Genomic DNA, 7,934 nt, shown 5'->3' with positions numbered 1-7,934 from the left:
CACACAGATTGTGTTGGCTCGAACATGAACAAAAAATGTAACCCAGGCTTACAGGATCTGCGAAGTCAATTTCAGCTAGCAGATCCATATAGGTTGGAACACCCGAACACTCCACAGTGGGCGTGGTCAAATAGTGACGGGTCTTCCAGAACATACCTAGACTTGATTTTAATTAGAGAAACAGATAAGTCCATGGCCGAGTCTCCACAGTTTTTTTTTTTTTAGTCAGCTACAGTGACCACAAGATGGTTACCTGTAAACTGACGGTAGATAAGTTGGATAGTCAAGGATCTGGCTACCGGAAACTCAATACGTCCCTTTTGGCGATTGAGGAGTACAGAAAGCGGATCAAGATGTTAATACAGAGGGCATTAACATGTACCATCATTAATAACAAATGGTGGTACGCCCTAAAAAGAGCCATCAAATATGAGTCTATTAGGTTTAGCATAAGTTTAGCTAAGAAGGGACGTAGAATAGGAGATGGTCTAGTTAAGGGACTAGAAGAAGCCTGGAGGACTGGTAATACAGACCAAGCGAGGGTGAAAAGACTGGAGTTAAACCAGCATCTTGAAGCCCACCACATGGGAAGTATTACCAGAGATAAGTTACGTGCAATGGGAAGTGAAGGAATCAAAGCCGCTGGATGGGCCCAAGCGGTGGAAGCTCGGCAAGGAAATAGTTCCTCTATTCGGTCTTTGACGAATCAAAATGGTGTCTTGGTAAACGAACCCGAGAAAATGTGTGAGGCCTTTTGGGAGTATTTCACCCAGCTGTTCGGAGGTGGTGAGAGAGCCCTCGAGGACTTTCTTGCCAGGCTGCCGTGTCTCTTGGGGATGCGGAGTCTTGCGAAGGGCCAATCACGCCTGTGGAGGTGATGGAGGCTTTGGCCGACTGTAAAGCAGGTAAGTCGCCGGGACTTGATGGTCTTCCGTACGAGCTGTATAAATGTATGCCAGACTTGTTCGGGCAACTACTGGCTGACGTGTACGCGAACTGGAAACAGAATGGGTTTATCCCCAGATCTGTGCGCCGGGGAGTAGTGACGTTGGTCAGAAAGGACCCAGACAAGGGGGACGTTATAGAGAATTTCAGGCCCATCACTCTGTTAAACGCAGAAGTGAAGATTTTGGCTAAGGTCTTAGCAAAAAGGTGGCGCGTGTCGCGAATGGTATAATAGAGGAGGCGGCGAGCTAGCAGAAGAGCTAGCAAAGAAGGCGGCGAGCTAGCAGAATCGTTAGCACGTCGGGCGAAATGCTTAGCGGTATTTCGTCTGCCGTTACGTTGTGAGTTCAAATTCCGCCGAGGTCGACTTTGCCTTTCATCCTTTCGGGGTCGATAAATTAAGTACCAGTTAAGCACTGAGGTCGATATAATCGACTTAATACCTATGTCTGTCCTTGTTTGTCCCCTCTATGTTCAGCCCCTTGTGGGTAATAAAGAAATAGATATAATAGAGGAGGCACAAACATGTGCCATCCCAGGCAGAACCATTCAGGATGCCCTCCATCTAATCCGCTATACCATAGAGAGGGTTGGTAATAAATCTGGCAAAGGTGGGGCATTGGTGCATTTTGGAGCAGTCTAAAGTTTTTGATAGGGTTGACCATCGATACCTGGCGACTGTGCTTGCGCGGTTTGGTCTAGGCCTTGGCTTCCTCAGGTGGTTTATCGCTTTGTACCACAACATTGACTCGATAGTTCGGGTGAACGGTTTCCTTTCGAAGCCGTTCTGCATCAGACACTCGGTTCGTCAAGGATGTCCGCTCTCACCGCTTTTGTATGTGATGGCTCTCGAGCACCTACTGCAAAGGTTGAGTGGCATCCCGAGAGAACCAGGTCTAGAGGAGTGTTTTATGGCTTTCGCGGATGATATCACTATCAGCGTAACCTTGGTAGCACGCCTAACGAAGTGGGTAATACTATTGAGGTTTACGAAGAGGTGGCAGGAGCAAAGATTAACCGGGAAAAGTCGGTCGGCTTGCAGCTCTGCAACTGGGTTGGCAAGTCGATCATATCGCTTTACTGATTCCATCAGTTGTTCTGTCCATTTCTATGTTTGGCCCCCGGTGGGAAATAAAGAAATTGGTATTTCGTCTGTCTTCAGGTCCTGAGTTCAAATTCCGCCGAGGTCGACTTTGCCTTTCATCCTTTCGGGGTCGATAAATTAAGTACCTATTTCTTTACTGCCCACAAGGGGCTAAACATAGAGGGGACAAACAAGGACAGACAAACGGATTAAGTCGATTATATCGACCCTAGTGCATAACTGGTACTTAATTTATCGACCTCGAAAGGATGAAAGGTAAAGTCGACCTCGGCAGAATTTGAACTCAGAACGTAGCGGCAGACGAAATACCTATTTGTTTACTACCCACAAGGGGTTAAACATAGAGAGGACAAACAAGGACACAAACGGATTAAGTCGATTATATCGACCCCAGTGTGTAACTGGTACTTAATTTATCGACCCCGAAAGGATGAAAGGTAAAGTCGACCTTGGCGGAATTCCAACTCAGAACGTAGCGGCAGACGAAATACCGCTAAACATTTCGCCCGGCGTGCTAACGATTCTGCCAGCTCGCCGCCTTACGATAAATTAAGTACCAGTTGCGTACTGGGTCGATCTAATCAACTGGCTCTTTCCCCTAAAATTTCGGGCCTTGTGCCTAGAGTAGTAAAGAATATTTCACCTGTCTTTTTGTTCTTCAAAGCCTATTCATGAATATACACGTATATTTGCTTATGTATGGGCGGTGGTGGTGGTGGTGGTAGTGCTGGTGGTGTGTGAGTGTGTAAATAAATATACATGTAAAATATTGAGTCAGTTTATCGAAAATTTTCTTGATTTATACTCTTACTCTCTTTTACTCTTTTACTTGTTTCAGTCATTTGACTGCGGCCATGCTGGAGCACCGCCTTTAGTCGAGCAACTCGACCCCGGGACTTATTCTTTGTAAGCCCAGTACTTATTCTATTGGTCTCTTTTGCCGAACCACTAAGTGACGTAAACACACCAGCATTGGTGGTCAAGCAATGCTAGGGGGACAAACACAGACACAAACATGCATATATATATATATATATACATATATATGACAGGCTTCTTTCAGTTTCCGTCTACCAAATCCACTCACAAGGCATTGGTCGGCCCGACGCTATAGCAGAAGATACTTGCCCAAGATGCCACGCAGTGGGACTGAACCCGGAACCATGTGGTTGGTAAGCAAGCTACTTACCACACAGCCACTCCTGCGCCTTTATACGTTTATATATTTGTTGTGCAAGATTTTTTATGTGAAGTCGTGTGTTGAAACAGATATTGTTGTATTTCGGAATGGTCATTTTGCCAGTTTAGCCAATAAAAACACACGCACTATATATTTGGTGTAATTTTGCTTCAGTGTTATTTATTTTTACATTAATGCATGTGTATGGAGGGGAGAAAATCAGGTGTAGTGTTGGCGAATCTCAGGAAGCATGGAAGTTTTGAAGGATGCAGTGCTCCGACAACTAACAACTGATGCCAGCAGTTTGTTCCATGCTTCAGCAACTCTCAGCATGAAAAAATGTTTCCTAAAGTCATGGGAGCTGTGCTGTTTTCTGACTTTGTAAACATGTCCATGGGTGCTAGACGGGTGGAGTTTGAAAAGGTGCTCAGAGTTATTGTTAATAAGATGATTAATAATTTCATGGGTGTCTGCATATGCAGTAATGTATGAATGTCTGGGAAGTGAACAGTGTATGAGTCAGATACATGCTTGTGTGTGTATGGAGGGGAGAAAATCAGGTGTAGTGTTGGCGAATCTCAGGAAGCATGGAAGTTTTGAAGGATGCAGTGCTCTGACAACTAACAACTGATGCCGGCAGTCTGTTCCATGCTTCAGCAACTCTTAGCGTGAAAAATGTAAAAAATGAATAACACTGAAGCAAAATAACACCAAATATATAGTGCGTGTGTTTTTATTGGCTAAACTGGCAAAATGACCATTGCGAAGTATAACAATTTCTTGATTTATAATTTTTATTATGCTTGATTTCACATCATTTGTTCTTGCCTCAGCACTGAGTTCAGATTCTGATGGGTTAAAAAGGGAGGCTTTCGTCAGTCCCTGACCAGCTTATTACATTTGCAACAGGAAAGTACACATCCTAACATCTACAGCTGGAAATGGGTTCTTGGAATTTTTGTTTATTTAACTTTATTGTTACCATTCTCTCTCTGTTACTTGTTTCAGTCATTTGACTGCAGCCATGCTGGAGCACCGCCTTTAGTGGACAACTCGACCCCGAGACTTATTCTTTGTAAGCCCAGTACTTATTCTATCGGTCTCTTTTGCCGAACTGCTAAGTGACGGGGACATAAACACACCTACAATGCTAGGGGGACAGACACAGACACACAAGCATACACGCACACATATATACGATAGGCTTCTTTCAGTTTCCGTCTACCAAATCCACTCACAAGGCTTTGGTTGGCCCGAGTCTATAGTAGAAGACACTTGCCCAAGGTGCCACGCAGTGGAACTGAACCCGGAATAATGTGGTTGGTAAGCAAGCTACTTACCACACAGTCACAATGCCTTTATTTCAATTAATTTTGATAATAATGAAACATTTATTAAAATAACTGACTTTATTTCACTCATCATCATCGTTTAATGTCCGTTTTCCATGCTAGCACAGGTTGGATGGTTTGACTGGGGTCTGGGATGCCAGGAAGCTGCGCCAGGCTCCAGTCTGATCTGGCAGTGTTTCTACAGCTGGATGTCCTTCCCAACGCCAACCACTCCGTGAGTGTAGTGGGTGCTTTTTATGTGCCAGGCGAGGCTGGCAACGGCCATGATTGGATGGTGCTTTTTATGTGTCACCACTCCGCGAGTGTAGTGAGTGCTTTCTACGTGCCACCTGCACAGGTGCCAGACGAGGCTGGCAAATTAAAAATATAATGCCTTTATTTCAATTAATTTTGATAATAATGAAACATTTAGTAAAATAACTGACTTTATTTCGCTGTTGTTTGAAAAATATATTTACATGAAATTTTGACAGGTTTTAACTTAGATCACTTTAAAATAATAATAATGAAATTATTGTATACAGTGCTCAAGTGCACCACAACTTGTCAAAAGTGTATATAAAGCATATGCAGTAATGTACAAATGTCTGGGAAGCGAACAGTGTATAAGTCAGATACATGCTTGCATGTGTATGGAGGGGAGAAAATCAGGTGTAGTGTTGGCAAATCTCAGGAAGCATGGAAGTTTTGAAGGATGCAGTGCTCCGACAACTAACAACTGATGCCCGCAGTTTGTTCCATGCTTCAGCAACTCTTAGCGTGAAAAAATCCTTCCAAAAGTCATGGGAGCTGTGCTGTTTTCTGACTTTGTAAACATGTCCACGGGTGTTAGACAGGTGGAGTTTGAAAAGGTTCTGATAGTTATTGTTAGTAAGATGGTTAATAATTTTATGGGTATCTGCCAAGTCAGCTGCCAGACGTCGGAGTTTCAATGTGTCCATGCCCAGGGAAGTAAGGTGTTCAGAATATGGCAAATGCCTGATGGAGGGTATTCTCTTGGTTGCACGTCACTGAAAAGCTTCCAGAGGATTAATATCCTGGGCAAGATAGGGGTTCCAGACTGGTGATGCAAATTCCAGGTGAGGTCATACCATAGCTATGTAAAGCCGCAGATAGATAGCCGGAGAGCGGCTCACAAAGGACTTGGTGAGTGATGCCAAGATACCTTCAGCCTTCTTGGCAATTTTAGCGATTGTTTTGTCCAATGCAAATCGCTGTCGAGGGGGTTTTTATAGTAGAGTCAAAGGCAGTTTCAGGTAAGTTTATATCAAGCTTCACCAGAGCAAAGTAGTCACCAATCCAACGCTGGGACCTAGTTGGGTTGACTAATTACAGTGAGTGAGAATACAGTGTTGACATGAGAAGTTAAACTTAGAAAAATCAGCATATTACTAGATTATTGATCACAGAGAAAGTTCACACCCCCTCACAGGCATAATGATTATTTAATAACACAAGAATATACAATATCAGAGACATTGTACAAAACGGTTACACTTTGCTTGCACATAGTCATGGATGTCATTATTGTTGATGTCTTTGTTATTTAAATCCATCAAGCTTGTGACATTCCAACCATGACCATCACATCTTAACTTTAGGCACAGTATATCTAAGACTACATTATCCATTTTCTCATTTCTTTTTAGGAAGCTAGGGTGTATATTTCATATATATTTGTATATTTAAACAAATATATATGTATGTATGTATACTCTTTACTCTTTTACTTGTTTCAGTCATTTGACTGTGGCCATGCTGGAGCACCGCCTTTAGTCAAGCAACTCGAGCCCGGGACTTATTCTTTTGTAAGCCCAGTACTTATTCTATCGGTCTCTTTTGCCGAACCGCTAAGTAACGGGGACATAAACACACCAGCATCGGTTGTCAAGCAATGCTAGGGGGACAAAGACAGACACACAAACACACACACGCATATATATATATATACATATATACGACGGGCTTCTTTCAGTTTCCGTCTACCAAATCCACTCACAAGGCTTTGGTCAGCCCGAGGCTATAGTAGAAGACACTTGCCCGAGGTGCCACACAGTGGGACTGAACCCAGAACCATGTGGTTGGTAAACAAGCTACTTACCACACAGCCACTCCTGCATATAAACTTAGATATGTTTCGACTAAAGATTGGTCCAGGTCATGTCTTACTTAATAGCACCACCTGATAGGATTATTTGAATCCTGTTTAAGTCAAGTTTTGTTTATGGTCCATTCAAGTAGTGAGTTTTTGTTGGGTGAGTTGGGTGTGTAATATATGTATTACACACATACATGCACATATACTATTATGTCATACCCTGGGACAAACATTTCCTCATTCTTTATAATTTACAAACCACCAACAGTGGTGTTTTCTACACCCTCCTTCTTTCAATATATATCTGGTTATAGAACTTTAAGAATAAATTTAACATACAAATATGTTTTCTGTTGGTAGAATATTCCAGTATATGGTTGATTTTGTATAGACTGGAGTAACAGTTAACCACATGTGTCTGTTCACTATATATCTACATGTCTGTCTGTCATATATATATATATATATATATATATCATCATCATCATCATTTAGCGTCCGTTTTCCATGCGTCACTAGAGAAAAATTTCAACAGTCAATGAAATCACAATACATCAATCACAGGAAATTAGTCTGGATAGGCGCAGGAGTGGCTGTGTGGTAAGTAGCTTGCTTACCAACCACATGGTTCTGGGTTCATTCCCACTACGTAGCACCTTGGGCAAGTGTCTTCTGCTATAGCCTTGGGCCGACCAAAGCCTTGTGAGTGGATTTGGTAGACGGAAACTGGAAGAAGCCCGTCGTATATATGTATATATATAACGGGAAGCTTTATGAAAATAAACAAAAGACGAAGGCAGGTGGAGTACAAACAAACAATTTTATTAGTATGGCGCTCAGGAATATAAATAAAACAAGTCTTTTACGTTTCGAGCCTACGCTCTTCAACAGAAAGATACACAGAAAAGAAACACGGAGAGAAACAAGGAGAGAAAAAAATGCGTGCAGAAGCTAGCGATTCAACATGGCGAAGTATGTATGTATATGTTTGTGTGTCTGTGTTTGTCCCCCCCACCACCGATGGTGGTGTGTTTATGTCCCGTAACTTAGCGGTTCAGCAAAAGAGACTGATAGAATAAGTACTAGGCTTACAAAGAATAAGTCCTGGGATCGATTTACTCGACTAGAAGGCGGTGCTCCAGCATGGCCGCAGTCAAATGACTGAAACAAGTAAAAGAGTAAAGAGTATAGTGTAATAGCTGTGGAGGCACATGACCTAGTGGTTAGAGCAGCGGACTCGCGGGTTCAAATCTC

The sequence above is a fragment of the Octopus sinensis genome, linkage group LG30, assembly GCF_006345805.1.
Source record: "Octopus sinensis linkage group LG30, ASM634580v1, whole genome shotgun sequence".
Lineage (NCBI taxonomy): Eukaryota > Metazoa > Mollusca > Cephalopoda > Octopoda > Octopodidae > Octopus > Octopus sinensis.
This window is presented reverse-complemented; position numbering follows the sequence as displayed.